The sequence below is a fragment of the Rhinolophus hipposideros genome (genome assembly GCF_964194185.1).
Source record: "Rhinolophus hipposideros genome assembly, chromosome: 6".
Taxonomy (NCBI): domain Eukaryota; kingdom Metazoa; phylum Chordata; class Mammalia; order Chiroptera; family Rhinolophidae; genus Rhinolophus; species Rhinolophus hipposideros.
In genome coordinates, this window is record NC_138052.1 from 70,237,461 (window position 1) to 70,262,987 (window position 25,527).

Sequence of the window (25,527 nt, forward strand, 5' to 3'; positions counted from 1 at the left end):
ATCATCCCCATTTTAGAGGCATGATAACTGTGACTCAGAAAGATTGAGCAACTTCACCAATACTATCACACAGCTAGTGAGAGGAGGAGCAGAAATTTGAACCAGTTCTAACGATAACCCTATGTAATGGTTAGCCAGACAAATATCATTTTAGGCTGGAGATTTAGTTGTTGAAATAAAAATGTTCTATCCATGGAGATTTAGCTACTGGCATAGGAAAAGAACCTGAATAATAAGGTGGTCTCAGTTATCGTATCTATCTATCAAAATCTATCAAAAAGTTACCAGAAAGTGATAGTTTGATCTAGATTTTATGCATCCTCCTTTATAAAAACATAAATTCATTTTCACGTTAGTTACTTTCTGTGTCCTTACAACATGGTGGTAATGAACTTTTGGCTCAGTCCAGAAAGGAGTTGCTTTTGAAGCAGTGTTATCAAAATAAGAATTTCAATATTTACCCATTATTTGTGAAAAATACAGCATGAGATATGAGTACAAAATCCCTAACAGCGCTTAAAAACCCCTGTCTCCTTGGAGCCTCTTATTATTACTCAACCCCAGAAAATTCTCTCTCTCTCTCTCTCTCTCTCTCTCTCTCTCTCTCTCTCTCTCTCTCTCGCTCTCTCTCTCTCTCTCTCTTTCACACAAACACACACACACACACACACACTCCTCTTCTCTTCAGCCTATTAGTCCAGGGCCCTGCCACCCCCTCTATAACCTCTCCTTTCTCCACATTTCCGCACTGCTCGCCAAGCCAAGGCTGTCACTTAACAGACCCAGCCTCAAAGTGAACATAGTGTCTCTTCCTTTATAACAATCTTTTGAGCAAGAATGTCCTCTGAGTCTTTGGTCCCTTTTAACCCTCCCTCTTTCTTCTCTTCTCACTCACTTTCTCCTCACAAAGTCCCCAAAAAAACAAATTGACCCAGAATGCTCTTCTGAAAGGTAGGGAGTAGCTATATAGGCAACCCCAGAATACTCCATCTTTCAGAAACAGTATGGGGAAGAAAAATATTAAAAGGTTGAGACCTTCCTAATCCCCCATGTTAATGCTGTTTGCCCATCACATGGGGTGTTAGTTTCTTACTGCTGCTATACAATTACCACACGTTTAGTGGTTTAAACAACACAGATATGTTATCTTGCAGCTCTATAGGTCAGAAATCCAACATGGGTTTTATAGGGCTGAAATTAAGGTGTAATAATGCTATATTCCTTCCAGGAGGCTCTATAGAAGAATCCATTTCCTTGCTTATTTGTGCCAAGAATGGAACTCAGCAACTGGGACTCAGAAATGGGGACCAAGTTCCCATTGTCTTGCTGGCTGTCAACTGAGCATCATTCCCAGCTTCTAGAGGCCACCCACATTCCCTGGCTGATGGCCCCTTTCTTCCATCTTCAAAGTCAGCAACTGATAGTCTGAGTCCCTCTCATGCTCCACATATTTCCTCCTTCTTCTTAAATCTCATCTCTCTAACCCATCCAAGAAAGTTTCTCTGTTTTTAAGGACTCCTGTGATTCCTTTGGACACACCAGATAATCCAGGAGGCTCCCCTATCTCCAGTTCCCTACCTTTAATCACATCTGCAAAGACCCTTTTGTCAAGTAAGGTAACATCAACAGGTTCCTGGGTTGAGGGTGTGGACATCCTTAGGGGGCCATTATCCTGCCATACACATGTAGTAAGTTGTTATTCTGTAGATAGAAAAGCTGAGGTCACAGGGCATTGCATTGAATTGGAAATCCCACTGGAATACAGGCTGAACGAGTGTCTGGCTAACCTCGATCATGACCTAGGCTATACCCTCACCCCAAAAACGATCCTTGTAGGGAAATCAAATCATCACCTATGCAAGCCATATGATAACTGCATTTTTTGACCTGTCCCTCACATGTTTTTGTTAAGCTACATATATTTAGAATGTTTTGCATTGTGCATATAAGAAAAGATAGAAATTACAAAATGTATATTCTTAGGAAAAAAAACACCTTAAAAATAAGTGTCTGTGGTAAACAAAGAGAAAGCTTACTTCGTATTTTTATTAGACTACTGGTCTGTATGACTCGGTCATGTTTTGCTAACAATTCTCCTCACAATGGTTTTCCAAGAAAAATCACACTTTCCTACCACATCCTCTCTAAATGTCCCGAGTTGTCCAGGTTGAGATAATTCAAAAGTTCCCAGTCACCGTCACAACCAGAACATCACATTTTTGCTTTATCTCCTCTGCTGAAGATGCTGAAGATGAGATATCTTAAAATACCCAGCTAAATAGAAGGCTTGTCAAGAGGAAGCAAGGTAGAAAACCTTCGTGTTTATTCTTTTTCAGAGTAGCTACTGATGATGCTTTATTCTCGCTAGGAAAATTAGAAGCCCAGATTATACCAGGTAATTGTAACACGCAGAAACCAAGCAGGATATGCACACAGAGGCTGCCAGAAACATCGATAATTAAGTTATCAGTGATGACAATGTGATTCATAGATGATGTAATACAGAATTGTATACCTGAAATCTATGTAATGTTACTAACAATTGTCACCCCAATAAGCTTAAAAAAATGTAAATGAGAAAAAGAATGATCAGTGATGAACCAATCAAAAGGAAAAACATAAAGCAAACTAGAACACCTAAGCTGACTGTCGTGCGGGGCGGCCTGCGGGGTCTCTGGTCCCGCTCCCCACATAAGAACGCAGGACACGGCGAGGCCAAAAAGGAACACCCACGGAGCCATAGATAGGGGAGTCAAACCAATATATTCTCGCTGGAGGCTGGGCTGGAGGAGCAGGAAGCAGGAGCCACACTGTTCGCAACCGGCTGTCCACTTCTCTGCAATCTGCAACCCACACTCCTCCGTGCTAACTGCAATCCATGCTTGCCAGCCCAGCCACCATCTTCTTGATAGCCCCCATTTTTCTGCTAGCGTAGCCACGGCAGTTATATTAGTGGCCAATGGCTTACGGGTTACAGCTGACGGCCAACTAGCCACAGCTGATGGCCATCCAATTATAGTTGATGGCCATTTACTACCTGAGCCAGCACCTTTCTATGTGAGGCCGAGAGCCTGGAAACTGCTTTTTGGGGCTCTGTCCCCACACTGACTGAAGTATCTCCACACATCAAAAGCTAATAAGAAGGAAAGTGTATGGGAAGGGGCGGGGTTGGCTGAAGATGAGACAAAAGGCTTTAGATGTTGTGGGACAGTCTGGGGGTCTCCCTAAGACTTTTATCAAAATAGACGGTGTCTCACAAGACTTGGTAGCAGGTAGAATGGAATGCTGTAGTGCGTGCCTTGTTGTGTGGATTCACACATGAGAGCGTGTTGTGCCGTTTCTTTGTTGTGCATTTTTTCCCCACCTGCCAGAATTTTCTATTTATGCTTTCTCTTCTTTCTTCAGCAGAAAGCAGGACAGTCATAATGGGCAGTTGATAAAAAAAAGGGGGGGGCAAAATTTACATAGTTTTCAGCTACTGTCATGTACCCTGATGCTTATGGAGTACAATTAAGAGAGTCTCTAATTTGAATAAAAATCTGCTCTTTTAGTTTCGTGTCATATACAATATCACTACAAGCTCATCTACATAGCCTATTATAAGGCACACTTTTATACTACTATAGCCTTCACCTAATCAGTCCTCTTCAAGCTAATCAGCTCAAATACTGTCACAAGTGGCATAATGCATGCAATTATCCTTAATTCAACTTCCAAACATGGAGGTGAAAGATCACATTTAACCAAACAGGCTTATCAGAAATTCATGAATTGATAATCATGATTAATGGGAAATCACAGTGCAAAACTTGTTTTAATTTACCTGTTCATGTAACTTGTGTTACAGAGAAATGTGAACTTTCATTCAGAGCAGACAAAGAACGTCTAGCCTATCAAATGAATGTTAACCCTAGGGTAAGCAAAGTACACTCACTATTTCAAGGATAATCTTAAATGACAGAAATCAGGGTGGCTAAATCAAGATTATAGCTTTGAAAATATTCTGACCTTGACTCACTGAAGAAGAAATGATTACTCAGAAACGGAATCTCTAGTTATCACCAATAAATGTTTGAAGGAAGGATTTACTTTGAATGGGATAAATTGAACTGCTTGTCTCTGTAGATTCTCAGATTTCTACATAGCTGTGCTATTTTTGAAAAGTGATCCTTAATGATAACTGTATTAGGGTTAGTGTTTCCTAAATATTGCCATAAGAGACACACAATACTGGCTTATAATTCATTCACTTATTGAAATGTTTACTGAGCAAATATTATATGGCAGAATCTATGCTAAGTATTGCAGATAAAAAATGATGAATAAAAGAAGCCTCATCCTTGAGAAGCTTGCAGTCAGGTGGGGAAGATAATACAAGGAAACTGAAATAATTGATATAACAGGGTGAGACATCGAGAAAAATGCTGATGGAGCTCTTATTTTGTAATGATTTTGCTACAATACGTTCACTAGGTAAGAGTAAAGTATATATTAGCACAATGCCAGTATTATGTCTCTGAAAGGTTTGGATTTTCCTTCTGGACCTTCCACTGGGGAGGCAACCATCTTTTATGTTCCTGGCTTAAATGAAATGTGTTAAACAGGTTATGCCAGCAGTAAACGAGTTGGGGATGGTGTTCTGAGTTAACATGAGGATCTGGTTCAACCCCAGGAGGCAGCTTCCCACAAACTGAAAGAGGGTTGGTAGTTTGGAGTTTCTCGAGAGAGGCACAGGCATATCCTATTTGTACATCCAGGAGAGAATGATGGCCTGGATAGTGAGATGGCTGTGACATTCTTATGGAAACTGGAAAAACGAGTGCTGTGGCTGGGTTCTCTGTCACTGAGTCTTTAGGCCATGGAGAGGTCCCTGTGAGACACATGTGTGAGTTATCTCTCTCACCCCACAGCATGGCAGCAGGGTACATGGATAGCAGAGGATCCATGCGGGGGATAACAATGATATCACTGTATGCATGTTGAGGAACTCCACAGACATGACTGAGATTGAATTTCCTGCCTGAGGAATCTATTGTTGGGGAACAAATCTATACCAGGTGTTGCAAATAGGTACTACTGTTACTCCAAAGGAAACTAGTGATGAGTTGGGTCTGATTTGACTCAGATAAATTGGAAATGACTTGTCCTTTAAAGAGAGCAACGGTTATCCAACTACCAAATTGTTATGGCCACATGGGAATGCTGGTAGAGTATAGTGAGACCTTTGAGTTTTCCAATTTGTTTTCAAAAGAAGCTGAGTTATTATGTAAAACCTCCTGAATTTTAAATATTAGCAACAAATTCAAATTTTAAAATATTGTAAAGACCAAACAAAATTCATCTGCCATATTTGATCCATAAACTGGTAATCTGCAACTTCTGGGCTACAAGGAGGATATAGATAGATAGATAGATAGATAGATAGATAGATAGATAGATAGATAGATAGATAGATAAATAGACAGACAGACAGACAGACAGACAGACAGACAGTGTGGAAAGTTGTGGGAAGTGGGTAGAAAAATGAGATTTTGAGACGGCAATAGGGAAATGGATAGAATTCCTGATACAATGTGAGATATCAGAGACAATTAAAAAGATGAGGCACCAGAATTCATACATTTGTTTATGCCTTTCACATTCAGTCAACATTTATTGAGTATCTTCTATATGTCAGGCACTGTGCTAAGAGCTGGTACAGATGTATGGGGGTGGAAATGGTGCCTACACTCAAAAAAATCTGTAGTCTAGTGGTTAGACACCTGAAGGATCAAAAATATTTGCGAGAAAAACTCCAGAGGTTTAAAGGAGAATGTTCAAGGCAGAGGGAATGGCACCCAGGGAGGCCCGAGGTGAGCATAAATAAGGTGTCTCTGCAAAGCCCAAGAAAGCCCATATATCTGTACAACAGAGATTAAGGGGAAAGTGGTGAGGAAGCTAGAGAGGCCACCAGGGGCCAGAGCCTGGAGACCCCAAGCAGAGGCTCTGCAAAGGAGTTTGTATTAATCCTGAAGGCAGTGGAAAATTAATGAAGGACATTAAGCAAGAGGCCCATGATCAGGCTTGAATATTTCAAGATCACTAAAGGTTAGAATATGGGACATAGAGGGAAGACCAAGTATGAGGCAGTGTTGTAATTCAGGTAAGAAAGACCAGGTAAAGCAGAAAGAAGTGAATTGAGAGGAGAGAATGGATTTAAAAAAAATTAGGAGATGGATGGAAGATAAAAGGTAATTGATAAGTAGAGAATGAAGCAGATGGAGGATTTAAAGGTAACCTCCCCAAGTTTCTGGTTTGGTCACAGAGTGAATAATGGTGCCATTTACTGAGATAGTAAACTCTGGTCCAAAAAAAAATAGACTTAGGGGAAAGGTGATTTGTTCAGCTTTGGCATGTTAAATATACGGTGTCAGAGAGCCATCTCAGTAGAGATGTTTAACAGGCAATTGAGTATATGGGCTATAAACTTAACAGGGGGTTTGCACCAGAGATGTAGCTTTGGATGCCTTCAGCACGTAGCTGGTACCTAAAGCAGGATGTGTGGGGGGAGACATTGTCCATAGAAGGTATAGAGGTAAGAGATCAGACAGCCAACAGAAGAGCTCTTGGGACTACCGACATGTAAGGAATGAGTAGAAAGGGAAATATTATAAAGACATGAGAAGAAGCAGTCAGAGAGGTAAAAGAAGAATCAGATGATTGGAGCTAGAAGGCAAGAGAAAAGAACTTTTTGAAAAAAGAGAGCAAAGCAACAACTGAAAAATATCCTTGAGCTTTCATAACGTGTAAGAATTGGGAATTTAGGCAATAGAAGTTTCAGTCGCCCAGAAGCCAAAAAATAAAGCATATGCTTATTTTTGGTGAAGAAATGAAAATATAGACAATTCTTTAACAAGTTTTCTTGTGAACGAGAAGAGTGAGGTTGCTTGGTCTTTGACTGAAAGGTGGCATGGAATTAAGAAAAGGTGTGTGTGTGTGTGTGTGTAGTAAAACACTTGAGTTTATCTAGATGTGGATAGAAGAAGGAAGCAATAGAGGAAGACATATTAAAAACACGAGAAAAAAGGAGAACGGTGAATGGAGGAAACCCCTAGGAAGTGGTAGAGAAGGGACTCAAAGCGTACCGGAGGAAGAAGGGGTGTTTCTCCTTCTCCCCAATTTCATTCTCACATCTCTCTTCCTGTGAAAGGGGAAGCGAGATGATCCGTTGAGAACTTGTAAAGGAGATGGGGAACTGGAGACTGGAAGAGACTGGGAAGGTTCTTGTGGAGAATGAGGAAGAGAAATCAAATTTCTGGGTGGTGTTAGGAGCCCTGCTGAGACCAGTGCCCGTAAATGTGTGGTGACACAGATCTGCTGCACTGTGACATTTTCCTTGGCAGAGCTCAGGAGCCCAGATTACTGGCTACATCAGGATTGGGCAGCTGGGCTCCTCTGGTGTTGGGGTATTGCCAGGGGAACACGACTGAAGAAGACAGGGGTTGGGAGTTTGGGAATCTAAGAGAAAGAGTGATTTAAATGTTGGGCTCTGGAATCTAAGAGGTCCTCACTAATAATAATATTATAATAATTTTAATCATAATAATATTATAAATAATTTTAAAACTATTAGCATTATTATTATTATTATTATTATTAACACATACACAACACTTCTCATGTGCCAGGCAATGTTCTAAGTACTTGACATAAATAATTCACTACAACCATATGAGGCAAGTACTAGTATTTTCCCCATTTTACCAGTGAAGAGACTAAAGCACAGAAAAGTTAATTAACTTCCTCAAGCTCACAGACCTAATAAGTGAAGAGTCAAGATTTGAACCCAGGCAGTCTAACTCTAAAGCTCATGTTTGTATGAGCTTTATGCCATCTGGCTCCATCCTTTATCTCTTGGCATCTCTTTCTCACTCCTCCATTGACAGACATTATTTTCTATTCAAAAGGAGAAACAAATGAGTCAGACTTGCTACATTATGATATGTACGCATGCAGACATAACCTGGAAATAGAAGGCAGAACTGGGAAGTTTTCGATTCTGTTTCTCTTTATTCTAAACTACCTAGAGCAGACATAAGATGTGGTATTCCATCCCAGTTAGACGGGTAAGCACACTTCTTTAAAAACTAGCATGTATGACAATTACAGCTAAGCCCCACTATTATCACCACTGTCACCCCCACACATACATGTGGGAGGTGCTGGTGGGTATGGCAACCATCAATCCCATGAGGCTGCCACATGGTGAGAAATGATCACTCTCTCCCCATTTCCCGCTCTACTCCTTGACATTCTTCATCCTGGTGGAGAATGACCTCTTCACATCCAGTTGAAGTGCACAAACTGGGAACTCGTGACTACCCAATAAGTCATTTACACTTCAGTCTGAAAGTTTTTTTTCTGAACGCAGTTTTTAATAGATAGAATTACAGGTAACAAGATCATGAAGTGGAAAGAAGAGTGTAGGTTGGACAAAATGCTTTGCCTACTTAAAATTTTATCTTCCAACTGATGGTAACCATAGGGTTTATTTATATTTACAGAACAGTCAGAATGAACTATGCGGATTCTGGGACTTAATCTGGACTCTGATTCAGTCCTAAATTAGAAGAATTTTCAGAATGGATTCCAGTGTCTTTAAGATAATAGAATTTTGCTTGTTCTTTTATAATTACAGATATTGCACGTAATGCAGCATTTTCCAAAAAGTGTGGTTTCTTTGAGATCTTTTAAAAGACTCCAGCTGTATAGAAATATCTCATTAGAGATAAAAACAAAGCAAGTTTCTCTTGCTTTGTCTGATCTAACAATGGAGGACTCATCACACACTGGTGCCTGGCTGCTTACAATAGACTATGTAAGCCGGGCATTTTGTTACCATTCTTTAAGCATTTCCCTCCTCCTAGCATTTGTCTAGGTGCTCAGATTTCCTTCTAAAATCACAAAATACAATATGAGTTGAACACCTGGTTCATAAAAGTCCTTTTGAAGGCAAAGCAGAATGACTCTCTGATTAAAGAAAGAAAAAGAAGAAAGCTATACCGGAGAAGGCTGACCAGATATGGCTTCAGGGGTCGTCTTATTAGTTGCTAAGTGGAAAGTTGTTGTCCTTCCTGGATACTTAGTTGCCTGGTATTGTAATCAGGAAGTAGTCACAAACCAAGTATTCACCCAGAGAAAAGAAGAACTAACATCCTCATGCCCTAAGCCTGTAATTTAGAGGCAGAACAAGGATTTCATGCAAACTAGACAGTTGGGTGTCGTGAAGTTGCTATTGACACAACCACCATCTAAAAGACAAAAGTGCTTACTGGCAAAAATGTAAAACTCAGGAAACAAAAAGGGAAATGTTGAAGTCACTCATACAGAAGAATGATGGGGGAGGGGGGAATCTGTATTTGCTAAATACTGTATCACCTGTTGAACTTGAGGCTAAGATACAATAAAAGTTGTTGCTATTCACTTCACATTACATGTAGGGACAATGGATTTTGCATAACCATCCACATGTCAGCCATCATGGAAGCCCTCTGGGGGCAGGGACCTTATGTTTCTTGATCAACACTGGGTCTCCTTTGCCTAGTATGAGGCCTTACTCCAATTGGGCCTTAAATGATTTTTGAATTCTTGAAAGACCAAATTACCTAGCCTAAACCATCCTGTTAACTACCTACGAAATGATTGTCAAAAACACATATTTGACATATGTTACCACTAAGATTTGACACCACCCCCCCTCCAAATAGATAGCTTACTAAATTGATTCTTTTCCATGGTTTTGTCCATATTTTAATGGATATACCCAATCTACCTCGCAGATCTTCTGTCCCAACAGGAAAGAAACAAAAAGATATTTTCCCCTAGGTGAGGACTTCCAGAGGATGTCTTGTCTCCAGAATTATTTAGTAAAACTCTAGCCTGTTAAGTTCAAATCCTGGACACCCAATTTAGCCATAAAAGAAAAACTATTGTCTTAATAATTAAAAGGACAAAACAACAACAACCCCCCCCAAACCCAAGCCCTTATTGCCCAATAAACCTCCAAGCTGTGTGACAAACAGGTATTGAACAAGCACAGAGCCTGAGAGAAACCCAATAACATCCATCTCCAGAGCAAGCTAGTCTCAGGAAAGGAAAATTATCAAGTGACCAGTGCTTACCTCTCTGTTATTTGCGCAATCAAGTACAAAGTCACCTCTAAGACACCCTTGACACTTCCTCGGCAGCTCACCCATAGCCTTCGGCTCTGCCTTCTGAAATTGTCAGAGGCACTCACTTCACAGACATCGCTTACTCTGCTTTAGCAACTTTACAAAGACACCACAAAGCACAGATCCCTGGTTTCTTCCTTCCTTCCTTCCTTCCTTCCTTCCTTCCTTCCTTCCTTCCTTCCTTCCTTCCTTCCTTCTTTCCCTTCCTCCATTCTTCTTTCCTTCCTTTATTTTGATGGTTCAAGGGCTAAAACAATGCAGGAAGCAGAGGACACATATGGAAAAAAAAGATAATTTGAGAATAGTTTAATAAAGTGACTAGTAACAAGAATAAACAAGAATAGCAAAAGCACAAGGAATAGCACTCAGGACCCAGGTTGGCAGCTGTGGGACTCACCATGACCCCTAGGCCTGAAGGGGCAGGAGAACAGGGAATTAGTGAGACAGAGCAGGCTGTGTGGAGAGGGCCTCCTGACAGGAGCTTATTCCTCTCATTAGTTTTTAGGGACTCCACAAGAAGGGAGCCAGCAAAATAAATACCTGCTTTCTTCAGTCTCCTTCCAGTACTTCCCAATGACCTAATCCAGCTGGAAGCCAGAGGGCAAAGGAAGCTGTTATTAACATGTTCCATACTGGTCAGACTCCCGAGGCACAGAGAGTAGATGTGGAAGGGTAAACAGAAGACATACACCGTAGCACTACATCTCAAGCCCCCACATGTAATTTCTAGCTTAATGACATAATTAAGTCCAGTTTTTTGCCCTCCTTCAATTAGATTTCAATGAATCTTTATTCCTCTGTCTGCTGACTACATGGCCTATTTTATTTTAATTTCATAGACTTTGATTGCCTACGTTCCAAACTCCATGATTATTTCAAAAGTCACTAACCAAAGTGATCATTTAGAAAACCAGTCTGGTATTTAATATCAGACAGAGAGTGAGGGGTATTCAAATATTCGCTGTTAGAATTTTAAGTATCTAGAGTTTACTTTAACACACACACACACACACACACACACACACACACACACACACACATTTCCTGGAGCCTACACTAAAAGAGGATAAACTAAAATCCCTTGGTCAGAAGCCAGACTGAAATGCTAGTTCTCTTAAAGGTAACCACATAACAACTTTGTGCTAAAATTGCACCAGAGCAGCTTATACGTCGTATGCAACAGGGGCTTGAATCTGGAATGATGCATGGAGTTCAAACTTGTAAACCATAAAGAACATTTTACTTGCAAAATTTTACCCTGCCCACCTCTCTTCCCTGCTCAAATGCTGTAATATAGGCAGAGATTCTGCTCCCCTCCACCACATCTCACCCGCATATGACCATAATAAAATTCCTCCCAGTTTAGGTTTTCCTATGAGAACCACCAGCTGATGATATGCAGCCAGAGAATCACAAGGACTGGTTTTAAACACAAAATTACTTCAAGTCACACGAGGGTCATTTTTCAAGCATGCCTCAGTTTAGATGAGTGCATTTTCAATCAAAACACCATGTCCCTCGGGCTGACTATTTTGGATGCCATATTTTCCAAGTGGAAAAGTAATCATGGTGGATCAAACCACCTGGCCAGTTGCACCTCTCCAGCACTCCACACTCAGAGCCGCCCGCTGCCATGATTGAAGGCAAATGCCAGTGGGTGCCCCCAGACAAGTGAACGTAAATACGTGGAGACGCTTAAGGAGCAGACATTTGACATTATCTCTTAATTAGTTCCACATATCTGTACTCACACCAGAGTTTCTTGAAAGTAATTTAAGAATTATCTAGTCCAAAATAATACCAAGAAAGATGAGTTGCTAGCTCTTTGACACAGGTATATAGATATTATATATATATAGTATATCCCACTGTAGACTCCAGTTACTTCGAGTTCAAGCTACTTTCAATATCTCCATGTTTGGTCAAGAATACCCCTATGATAACGATTCTGAATGTCTCCTACGATCACATGTTGTTGTTGCTGAATCACGTACGTTGTGTGAAATATTCCTTGACATCTACTCTTGCTCTAAAAGCAATACAATTCTGACCTGCTAGCACACTGGCTTAATTCTCAAGGCATGTTTGTTTTTTTGGTGTTTTTTTTCCTGTCGCACCACATACAGCATGGTGTGATAAAAAGAAAACCTAAGGAGGGTGCCTAGCATCAGCTTGTTGGTCTAGAGAATCAACCAGCCTTGGAGAGCCCCACATGGACAGAACTGGTGAAATAAATACCCTACCTCACTCCTCTCCCTCCCTCTATTTGGCTTGAACCCTGTTTTCTTTCCTTATCGGTTATATGGCCTTGGGCAAATTTAATAGCCTTTCTTAAACTTTTATATATATATAATTGTTTTTTTGTTTTTGTTTTTTTGCAAATTTGGCATGGTGATCAAAAAACCGATTCCACTGGGTTCCTGTCATGATTAAATGAAAATGTGAATCCCTTAGGATGTCACCTATGACACTTATTAAATAAACAGTATCTCCAGCCCCTCTTCCCTCCCTTTCCCATTTCAATGGATGGGCCAGGTAAAAGCAGCATTTACAAACAAGCTGGGAATCATGGAATTTAATCCTTCAGAAGGATCACAGAGGTCACCTCTCCTCTCTTCCAAACAGGAACACTCTCTCCGTCATATCATATCATCTTTGCTGCAAATATGCAGAACTCATTTTGAAAATAAAGTCACTCATCCTACTCTTATATAACTTTAATTTTTTAAAAGTTATTTCTCTTTTTGTACAGAAACCTATCTTCAAAAAACTTTTGTCCATTGGTTATATACACAATGCCTAATTCTGCTATGTTATGGAAATCTTTCTGGGTTCACAGTGAGAAAATGTGGCCTCATTTGGACACTGGATAGCCTTGTGACCTTGAACAAATACATCAATTTCCCTAACCCTCAGCTGATCTAGGAAATGGGGTCAATAACACCTGCCTGATCTCCTTTCAAGTGTGCTTATGGACATCCCCCGAAATCTCTATCATGCTCCCCATCACTGACCATCTTTCAACATTTCCCCACATGACAGCACCTTCACTCCTTTTAGCAGTTTTTCCTTGGAAATTTTTAAAGGACAGGGAATATTTTATAATAGGAACTGTTGAAGAAAAATGACCAAGAAGTAGTAATAGTGAGCAAGGGCCTTCCAGACAATGGCAACATGGGAAAAGTTGTGAATGTGAAAATAACTACTCAGAACAATGTGGACATGGTCCCCATATTCCTAAGGAAATAGCATGCCCTACTGAGAGTGTGGCTGATTTAGGGAAGGTTTTGGGGTCCAGGCTAAGAAGTTTAAATGAGATACAATAGAAAATAGGGAAGTTCTGAAGGTTATGAAGCCAGGGAAGGAACGTAATAAAAGTGTCATTTAAGGAGAAGAATCTGGTCCAAGAGTGCAGTGAGGATGGGAAATGGGAAAGCTTAGAGTGAGAGATGCCAAATATATATTGTGCAGTAATACATGCACAAACTGGTAAGAGCCTACACTAGGATGGTTGTCATGAGATAAGGAGATACGTACACACAGAGGCTGTGTGAAGGAACGATTGACAGGATGTGAGAACTTCCTTGGTGGAAGAGAAAGCAAAAGGAAGCATGAAAGTCAACTCCGAGATTTCACATCCACACTGCTGGGAGAATATGGGGACTTTGACCACAGGAAGAAAGGTTGTTTAGAAAGATTTTGTGGAGTGCAGATTAGAGATACCAATTTAAGAGTCCTCCGTACAGTGGTAGCAGAGACAGTGGAAGTAAAAACATGTGCTCCAAGAAGCACAAGCACATAGGAGCAGGTAATCCAGTCTAGCTCCTATGCTACCCCCAACTTGGTTTATTTGTCATCTTTGAGACATAGCACTTTTTCCATATCTCCATTTTCTTACTCATACCGTTTATGAGTTGATGTGGTATTACAGTTATTTATGTACATCTTGTCTTCCCTACCAGATATAAGCCTTTTGAAAAGAAGAATGTGTCTAACTTTTCTTGGTATCCTCCAGTGTGTCTAGAAAAGTGCTTATGCACAGTAGGTGCTAACTAACATTTTGAATAAATGAATGAGCTAAATATGAATGTGACTCAGGAGACTGAATTGGCTGCATACTTGATGAGATCTTTTACTAAAAATGAAAACCAGGCAAAAGAGCATTGTAAGTTTGGTTTGCAACCTGCCACCTCTAATCCAGGCACACAGCAATGAGAAATAATATATGAAAAGAATGTTTAAAACACATAGCTCAAAAACCAAAATGAAAATTTTCCTGGATAAGACATGAAACAGTAAATTCAAAGCAGTAATGGGGCAAAAGAAGTCCTACAACAGGCAGAGATGAGCCATGGTCTTTTTATGTATTGCAGCCTAAAAACCCAGCCCAAAACTTACTGATGTAAAGCAACAATCATTTTATTATGCTCATGGATTTTGTGGGTTGGGTATTCAGAAAGGGCAACGGATTGACAGCTGTTCTTTGTGCCACAATAGCTGGGGCCTTAGCTGGGACAACTCACACAACAGGAAGTGACGTGAATGGCTGGTAACCAGAACAGCTGGGGCTGGAGAATCCATTTCCAAGATGGTTTCTTGACTTCAATGTCTGGAGCCTGAGCTGGGATGACTGAAGAACAGACTCAGCTAGGGCTGTAACCCTCACTAGAAAGTAGGGCAATGCAGAAAGAAGTGAGAGAAGATATACAAAATAACAAGTAAGAATGTAGGAAAATGGGATATACCACTGATGGCAGTAACTGCAAAGTCACCTGACAAAGGGATCGGTGAAAAATTGAGTCTATGAATGCAATATACCACATTCCCTGCAAAATTGTTTATAGTAAGACAAAAAGAACCTAAATGTTCATTAAAAAAGACAATGAGTAAATACCCTGTGGTGTTTTCACCCATTAGAGCATTATATAGCAACGAAAATGAATAAACAGGGCTGCCTGTATCAACATGTATAAACATCAGAAACGCAACGTTGATTGAAAAAAAGCAAGTTGCAGAATGAAATGTAAAGCATAAAACCATTTATGACAGGTCTTAAAATGTTCTAGACTACCGTATATACTATGGATATATCCATATATATAGTAAAAGTATAAAACATGGATAAGAAAGATACACTCAAGCCTCAGGATTGTGATTACCTTTGGAGAAAATGAGAGAGAAAATGACATCATCGAGAGAAACAAAGTGGGTTTCAACCATATCTGTGACATCGTATTTCCTCATATAAAAAATATGAAGCAAATATAGGAAAATAGTAACATCCATTAAATCTAACTGCTGAATGATATGTATGTTTTTTATATGTGTTAGTCTGTAGGGTTGGTGAAGAAAGGGTTACAAAGAGCCCAAGCAAATAGTTTTTTAGACCTGGAATAGAAACAACTGTCTGCTACAAAATGCCAGGAGACTCTGTCCACTCTCCCTGCCTGCCCCACTCCCTGTCAACATTTTGAAACAGCTCCAAATGCAAAATGGATGCAAAGCAAATGAGACCAAAAGAATGAGCAGAATGACCAAACTCCATTCATCTCATTCTGATCACTTGTGGGCTTTGGTTTTAAATCCCAGACACACAAGCTGCTGCTTGCTTTTGTGACATGCTTGGCTGTTTCGAAAGTCAGCAAATCCAGTTAGTAGGCCACAGAATCAAGGAAGGTGCCTTTGTGGAGAGGACTGCGTTTAGAGGGAGTTATTTCACTCACCTTTTTCTTTATTCCCTTTTCAATCAAACTTTTATCAGAACACCTCCGAGTTTCTTTCCATCCTTAGGGAAATGAAAAGGACTGTTATAGAAAGAAAATGGCACCCCAATTTTATTAGCAAACATTAGGAAAATTTTAAATCATGGCACGGAAAAACTGCCAGATGGCAGGGAAGTACAGAGTAGTGTCAGTGTGGGGGTCGCAAGATGAGATGACGGACTGCAAAGCTCTTCACTTTAAAGGTATGAGTCCAACAAGAGCCAGAAAAAGAACATTGATTTTTAAGTAATATAAGATTTGATATATTTTTTTTTCCCCAGCAGCATTAAATTTACTGTCCTTTTATTTTCCCTGTGATACTTCACTCTAAAGATGGTGGTTTGGAATTGAAATGTATGTGCATCTGAAAAAGCATATAAAATTGTACAAGTATAATGTAGCCTTTCTGAGATGGTCTCTGCTGTTGATCCATGGATGGCTATATTAGTATGTATTAACAGTAAACAGATGACATGTCTTCAAAATAGCTGCTTAATTGAAGAAAATATGTTTGTTGGATGCAAGGCCACGAAGGGGCTAGCAGGCATATTTTGCAGAGGCACTCAGCCCAAAATGAATATCCTTGCCAATTTGCAACATTATACTCAACATTAATGTGAATGATTTTTCAATGGAATAATTTTAGAGTTATTAGCTGGAAATTTGAAGTTGCTTACAGTGGTTGTTAACAAAAGAAAAATCTCCCTTCTTTCCTCTTATAGTCCTTTATATATTGCATGGTTCTACTTCCAAAATACATCTTGAATTTTTCTACTTCTCTCCATCTCTATGGCCACATAACAATTTGTCCTCCCCATGGCCACGGTGGCCTCCTCTTTCTATGTGTTCTCCATACAACAGCAAGAGGAATCTTTCTAAAATATAAATCCAGCTATGCAATTCCCCTTTGAAAAAAAATCCTTCCTTTACTTTGCTTCCTATTGCTTTAAAATCCCTACTATGGCCCAGAAATTCCCACCTCCCTCCTTAGGAGTCCAGATGCTACTCACTGCTCTGTGCTCTCATACACCTGCCACTGCGCAGTGTTTATTTTCCATCCAAGTTATCACACTTTTAGAGCAGAAAGTGAAAAATTCTGTGAAGTGCATTATGCTCCCATTTGAGGAAATGTCACACTCCCACTCCCCACAGCTTCCATCTCCCCAAGGGCAACCACTTGCAACTATTTCAGCTGATTCCTCAGGATTTTGCCTCCACATCTCTAAATACCATGCTTTTATGGCTACTTTGATTTTTGTTTTAAACATATTCTATTGAGTGCTTACTATGGAAGATGAAAATTACTTCTTTTACACTGCTCTCCAGCCACCCTTCCCATTCCCTAGTCTTCCCAACATAGTTACCTGATAATTGTGGTTCGATCAATACCGTGTGTTTACATTATTTTGGCTATATAAATATTGTTGTAGCTAAGCCAAATAGTATGAAAGATTACTTTTCCTTTTCTGGATAACTTTTACTTTCCCTAGAGTTGAAGATTGTAATTGTTTCTCCATTGGCTTCATTTTCTTATCACTAAGTTAACCTTAAACTCCCCCTCAGGTTTGTAAACAGCTTCTACTCACTTACAAACAATTAAGTTCACTTCAATGTTTATCTTCTTAAAGAAATTTCCCTCACCTAGACTTCTACATCTGATGAGCGGCTGTCATTGTGGGGTCCCCCTTCATTATCATTTGATTGGAGTTTCAGGGGAAAGCAAAGTAAGTGCATGTGTCCTCTTTGCCATCATTACTCACAATCCCTGGTTTCTTTCATATCCTTTCTAATGTGCCTCAGGGCCCTTACACATGCTGTTTTCTCTTTCTCAAATCTCTTCCCTGTTCTTTGCCTAATCTCTTCTCTTCCCTTAGATCTGAGCTTAAAAATCACTTCTTCAGAGGTATTCCCTGATTTCTCAACCAATCCCCCTTGTTAAACTTTTTCGTAATATCCTGCACTTAGCCTCCAAAGCCCTTATCACAGTATTACAACGTGATGATAACTTGAAATACTTTTCTCCCCCTCCACAACTAATACATGACCTTTTCCTTAATTAGACACATCCATTTATTCAAAATCAAGTAGGATTTTTATAGATGGAGTGACAAGAGCAAGAAACGTTTTATGCTCAGTTTTTCAACTTCCAATACAGGCTTGTGAGAATTAAAGGGGCAGGTGGTGAGGATGGGGTAAAGAGCAGAGATGATGCTGTAACCTGAGAGGAGATCCTGGGACCAAAAAAAGAAGAAAAGTAGGGTCATGGTCAGGAGACTGCCACGCACTATCATCGGCCAGCGCCAGGGAGTGCTGGGAGGGAGCAGCAACATACAAATGGGGTAGTACTTCAAACATCTGACAATCATTGCTAACATTCACTCATATATAAACCAACATATGAATCAAAGATTAAAAACAGTTTCCCTTTTCTTGTCTAAATTATCTACGGTACAAAACTATTTACCGTGAAACTTAAGTTATTCATTAAAGCAGTCGAACAATTTCCAAGGCGTTTGTTGGGTTGTAGCAATTGATGGTGTGCCTTGTGTTTGATGCAGCTGATTCAGTCTGAGGAAAACTCCCTGGACACCGCATGCCACCTCCCCTGGGACCCCCTCTGATTTCAGTGGCGGCTGAGGTACTGGGTTCCCTTACACACGTCAGCCTCCCAACACAAGTGCCTGCTAACTAACCTCTTCACTTGGAGATTTCTTTCTCTGAAGCCACAGGAGTTCACCCAGCCATTGTGCAGGCACAGCCTGGAAGAGCCCAAGAATGAATGCCCCGGGGACAACCTCAGACAAGGGTAAACAAGTGTCAGTGGGAAACAGTGCCCCAGACTCCCACCTTTGGGAGGACAATTTGGAGGTGTTTTCTATGTGGTTTCTCAAAGCGTCCCCCACAGGATCAGGTCCCAGTTGTCCACAGTAAAAACCAGCAGAAAAACACCCTATTTGCTGCCTTCTGCATCTCAGTCTTTTCACTCCCTCGCTCCTGCTTTCTGGGATCACCTTTCAAACACACTACCTGTACCCGAGTCATTGTCTCAGGCTCTGCCTGGGTGAGAAGTCTAAACTAAGACGCTCTCTGAATTATACCCTGGAATGAGTCATGGTTTGACATTGGGAATTGCATCAAACTCTTTCAATGGCCTCCCCATCGCAGTGATAATCATTAGGTGACTGGAGATCCTGTGAGGAGCTGCATGATAGTTCATGCAGCTGCTCCCAGCTCAGTCTAGTTGTGTCCACTGCTCTCCATACCCCTGCATCTCTCTTGCCAGGCTCTTATCCTACCAGGAGCAGACAAGCCAGATGGAGAGACAGAAAACAGGAGTAGAGAAAAAAGGGGTGAGAGGGATGAAGAGCCCAATTAGAAGGAGGAACACACACAGAGGGAAGAACGAAAAGAGGTGAAAGAAAACACAAAGGTAGTTATTATCAGCTGGGCGAATGCTTAGCCACTCACATTGCCTAGAGACACGTGAGGCTTGTACTGGGGCTCACTCTGTGTCTCTGCCCTGGTGAATGAGAAAGTGGGCAAGCATGGAGAGAATGAAGGAATGGGCTGGTTCCTTTGTTCAGAGACCAAGTGCCGGGAAAAGAGGACTCACACTGTCATTTTCTTGGACACATCGTTTCCTGACCATTAAATATGGTCCTAGGCAGACCTGTTCAGGAATAGCTGCCCCCAACCAAAGGATAAGGTGCCAAATCAGACCAAGATCAAAAAAATAAAAACCATGGGAGGGATGTGCCCACACAAATTTCAATCTGTGCAACAGCTCCCAAAAGCTTCTTCAACCTTTCCCTGAACCTGGACCCTATTTCTCCTCTTGGGCAGAGTTAGGTATTTCTTTGGGGGTCCTTCTCAGTTCAGCTGTGTAACTCTGCCACCCCCACCATGACTTTAGAGACTGGAGTGATGGATGTGTTCATTAACTGGCTGGGGGAATCCTTTCACAATAGATATGTATATCAAACCACAAAGTACACTTTGCATATTTTATAATTTTATATGTCAAGTAGACCTCAATGAAGCTGAAATAAATTTAAAAAAAAAAAGACTTTAGAAACTGGAGGCAACTTTCCAAACACCTGAAATAAATAACCTAAAATCCGCAGCAAGTTCTGCTGATCTGCACTTTAAGTGCCAAAACCCAAAAAAGTCTCAGCACTACAGTGTGTGGGATTTTTGTGATAAAACCACATGTGCTGGGTTGTATATTATTGATTTAATTCTACTGCATATTGCAGTTACTCTTATATTATTTCCCAACTGGCGTGGAAATATTTCCATATTTTAATAACCAGCACACTCGTATTAGTAGACCTGTAGACGATCAGTCCTGCCTGCACTTTTACTTCCATTCAAAGATGGGCCTCCACAGGCCTGTGGTTACACCAGCAGATCACCTGTCCATCCCTAAGATTGTCAAGCACCATTACAAACTTCAACATATGGAATTCACCCACTCCATCTCTTCCAATGTCCCTTCAGAAAGAGACCTGGGTCATGTTTCAGTTTTCTGCTGCTGTGCAGTAAATCATACCAAATCTTATGACTTAAAAAAACACACAGTATACCCAAGTTTATTATCACCTCTAATGGTCCTGAGAATTGACTGGTCTCAGCTGGGTAGTTGTCTCTTGGGATCCCTCTTGAGGGTTCAGAAGCATGTCAGTTGGAGTAGGTCATCCGAAGTCTTGATTTGTTGGGACATTCAAGATGGCTTCTTTACCCACACGTCTATTGCCTGGGCTGGGATACCTGGAACAACAGGAGGTCATCCAAGCATTTCTCTTCCCATATGGCCTCTCCACATAGCGAGCTCGAGCTTTCTTACAGCATGGTGTAAGTGGTTGGTTTATTTCAGAGTGAACCTTCCATATGCAAGACTTCTGACCTAGTTTAGAAGCCACACCACATAACTTCTGCCATATCCTCTTGGTTACCAAGTTTAAGGTGGGAGGGTAACCAGAGGAGTCTGAATCCTGGGAAGCACAATCCATTGCCAGTCATCTCTTAGAGACTGCCTACCACAGGCCTTGATATTAGGTGAGGTAAGTGGTAGTGAGAAAATGTACTTGGATAAGACCAGAAAATAGTAAATGATACCCACTCTGCTTAAATATATATTTGTTTGGGTGATGGTGTGTTTGATTAATTCTGTTAACACCAGAGGCTGGTAAATTTTTTCTGCAAAGGACCAGCTAGGAAATTTTGTAGGCTTTGCTATCTATGTGGTTTCTGTCACACTTACTCAACTCTGCTCTTCTAGGGCAGAAATAATATATATAAGTGGGCGTGGCTGTGCAAAATAAAGCTTTTTTAATGAACACTGATTTTTGAATTTCTTGTAATTTTCACATATCACAAGTAGTACACTTCTTTTGATTATTTTTTCAAACATTTATAAATATGAAAACCATTCTTAGCTTGCAGGCAGAACAGAAAGAGCACCAGGCCACATTTGTCCATGGGCTATAATTTACCAGCCCATGGTCTAGACTGAGGCAGGGACCATGTCTGCCTCATCCACTCTTTTATAAATCCTATATTTAGTACATCATAGCAGTGCTTAATAAATATTTATTGAATGAATGAATAGTTGATTTATAAACAAATTATAAAATCCTGAAATAAGTATTTCTCTGAAAGGCCTTTAGTGTTCACCTTGACATCAATCTCCTCCATTTAAAACCTACGTCAAAAATTACTTTTGCAGCTTTATTGACATTTTTCTGAAAATATAGCAGTATTAGTATACCTAAGTCTCACTTATTCATGCTAAATGTGCCCAGAGTATCCTGAATAATCTGAGATTTCAATAGTAAAGAGTGATGGAGGTTTATTGCCTTCTCAGCTTCTCAGACAGATACTAGCACAGGCCATGAATTTGTGATATGTAACGTCTGAGCCACACGTTGCTATTGAAATGCTAACAGTATGACACCAGAGAATCCTAGAACTGCCAAAAGTTGTCCTGGAGACTCTTTGTCCCATTTTGTCCCACCCTCATTTTCCAGCTGTCCTGATGACATCCCTGACACAGATGCCCTAACCACAAGACCTCGTGCCAAACCAATAGTCTTTCCTTTTTGCATTCCAACCAGCTCCTCTTCCAGACTTCCTTCTTTTTATTAAGGACATCATCAGTCCTTAATCCCTGAGGCTTAAAATTTTGGAATTGTCTGTTTCCTCTCCCTGGAGGAAACATCTTCTCATTGCTGCAGGCCCCATTTAGATCCTATTAATTCTTGTCTAGACTCTAAGCTAGCGTAATCTCCTGATCATTCTTTCTTCACCATCACCTTTTTTTCTCTCCCAACTCCAAATATCCTATAGATCCTAAACCAGGAGTAACACTCAAATGGCACTTAATAGTTCTTGCCTTGTTTTATAATCATTTGCACAGCAAATTCTAAAAGTAGAAATCTGATCATATCACTTACTTGCCCCAAAACCTTTGATGGTTGTTCATTGCCAACCAAATTACAACCTCCTTGACCTAGCAGCCAAGGGTTTCTAACCTTTTTAGTTTCACACTGAACCTAAATTTTTGCAAAGTGGGAGTGAAGAGACTGTCTCCCAATGTTTATTTTTTTTCCTTTTTCCTTAGAAGTAGCACACTTGATTTTTATATGGGCACAGGCCTACTACATTTCCCAGCTTGCCTTCCATTAGGAATGTCCCTTTGACCAAGTCTGGCAAATAGAATGTAAGCAGAAATGTGGTGTGCATCTTGTGGGAAATACCCTTAAATGGTAGAAAGTGTGCCCCTTTTCATGTATTCCACACAGTAAGGTGGAATGTGGATGTGAATGCTGAAACTTGCACTGCCATCTTGGACTACATGATAGAAGCCACATATTGAGGGTGGCAACACGACATGATAGAAAGAGCCAGAGTCTTCGATGCTCACAGAGTCATCCTACCAACCCTGAACTCTCAACCTTGGGCTCCTTTATATGAGAGAAAAATAAACTTCTATCTTGCTTAAACCACATTTTTTGTCTATTCTTTTGATATTACCCCTCGTCTAATTGTGAGTGATACCAGGGGCTATCCTCCTTTTCTCAGAACGTGGTGTTCTTTCTCTAGGCCTCTCTGTACTCAGTGTTCCCTCTTCCCGTAGTGCCCACTCCTTTTTGTCCTCATTCTCTCTGCTATGCATATCTTTGCAATCTACCCATTGTCAAAGTCTGTCTCCAATGTCTTCTCCATGATGCCTTTCCTAATCCTCCAATCACTAGATTCTCCCACTCCTTAGATTCCTCTAGCACGTTTAATTTCCTTTGCAATATCTTTCCTCATAGTGGTCATCTGTAAACTAATTTTACCCCAATGCCCTCTCTTCTACGTGAGGGCAGATAGTCACCAAAGCACTGTGGCTTATGCACAGCAGGTATTCGTGGAGACACATTGTAGATGTTGTCAAACTCACAGAGACTCTCTTTTCTTTGGGGAGTGCCACTGGCCCCCACACACTCCCACCACAACCACCATCATGTTTTACTATATGACGGCCATGGCTCTGGCTGACTAGACAAGTGAGAGATACCTTTTTCCTAGCTGACCTGGTCAGAACCTCTCTTCTGAGAAATGGATGTAGAATTCTGAGGCAGCATGTAAACTTGAGGGCTGCCATGTTTTACCATGAGGGCTGTAGAAGTGGTAAATGTCAGTCTACCATATGAGAATAAATGGGTAAGAAGTGGAGAGAAGTTCTGAAGACTTTCCATCTTCTTGGCCTAATAGTTCTAGAGGTCAGGATGTATTCCTGTACTTGGTTTCTATGAGACACCTTTGATTCTTATTGTAATACGTGTCTACTTTTAATTTAAGCTAATTAAGGTGAACTTTTTGGCCTCAAAATCAAAAGGTCAATATATATCTGTGGAATTTTATTTAATTGACCTGCCAGAGGGTCACAGATTGTTTAGTGGCAAAGTAAAGGAGCCCTTCAACTATATCAATTTGGGGGAATAACCACATGGGTTAAGAATTTCACACTTCTTTTTCTGTACCCCTTACCCCAAATTGTGCCCTATTTTGGTTTTTATTATCCATGGCACTCATACAACATTTATCATTTACTGCCTTATTTGGTTAGTCTCCATGTATCAATCTAGTTCATAAAATACAGTGGGGCATGGCTCTGTCTGACTTGTCCTTCTATCCCTAAAAGCCCAACGAATCCGTTGGTACGTTAGCTTTTCTGTATTTACATTGAGAATAATCTGAACTATCATAGGCCAGTCTTTTTTTCCGAATGAGATTAATGCCAAGATTAAGTTTATTTGTCATTCAATTTGGTGGAAAATTGAAATCCACAAACGGAAAGAGAAAATAATACTATATTTTCTGTTTTTCCCCCTATGTTTTCTTTACTGCAGAACAATCCTGACCCAAGAGAGAAGGAAAAACCAGAAGTGAGAACGTTGAAAAAAAAGTTTCAATAGGTGAATAACTTAAAGCTTTAATGTGAAATTCACTCTCAAGTGTGCTGTGCAATGGAACACGTATTCTTCTGTTGTCTGTGTTCAGCAGAAGCTGGAAACCCACACAGCATGCCAAAACGATGTGCCCTACATTTGCAGCTGGACGGCATTTACTAAAATGAAATCTAAGATTCAGAATCTTTTCGTTTAAATGTCTTCGGGAGTATTATGTGTACTGGATAAAGGGATAATGGATGCATTCTTTATTTATTTATTTATTTATTTTTTTGCTGCCACGTATTTAAAACCATGTTAATCTATCTCTCTATTCTTTAAAACAACAACAAAAACAAAACAGCTCTCACTTTGGGGTGGGGGACTTTTTTCAGGCATAAAATATTAATCTATTGATAATTTAACCACATTTTTTTATCTTTGGAATTAAGGTAAAATCTGAAACTGAATTCTTTACATTCTGACTTACTTTGCTTTTTGCTAGGTGGGTGAAAGAAATAAAGCTAAATGATTAACATACAGTCAGATTTATTTTATCGTCATACAAATGGGCTGTGAATACATTTTCAGAAGTCAAAAGCAAATGTTTTCAGGGGAACTTCATATTCCCACAGGATTCCCTAAACAAGCCAACTCATATCTAGCAACTAACTCCTTAAATTGGGAAGAGAGTTTGTTTTGATGATTTTGGTAACCATGGTAGTGGGCGGGAAGGTATCTTTTTTCTGAGGTCTGGTCAGGAAGGGATTTCCCTTAAAAACCAAGATCTTCTCTGAACTGAAATGTTCACACACTCGGACTCTCAATCGCCAAATTGAGCAAAGGCAACCTAAGCCTGAGGTGATTACATGTCCTTGCATCATTTGGTGTCAATTCGCTGAAAGCCTTTTATTTTCCCAAATTTTCAGGGGAAATAAATAAGCTATTTCGACATTTCCGTAGCTTTCACTTCTGTCTGGAATGTTTTTTCTACTCTCCTTTATTATCCTTTTTCTGTTCCCCTATCCAACTAATGTGCTGAGATCTGTCTCAAAGTTTATTGCTTTGGGAAGTCTTCACCAACTCATCAAAATTAATAATGCTCCTTTTAGTGCC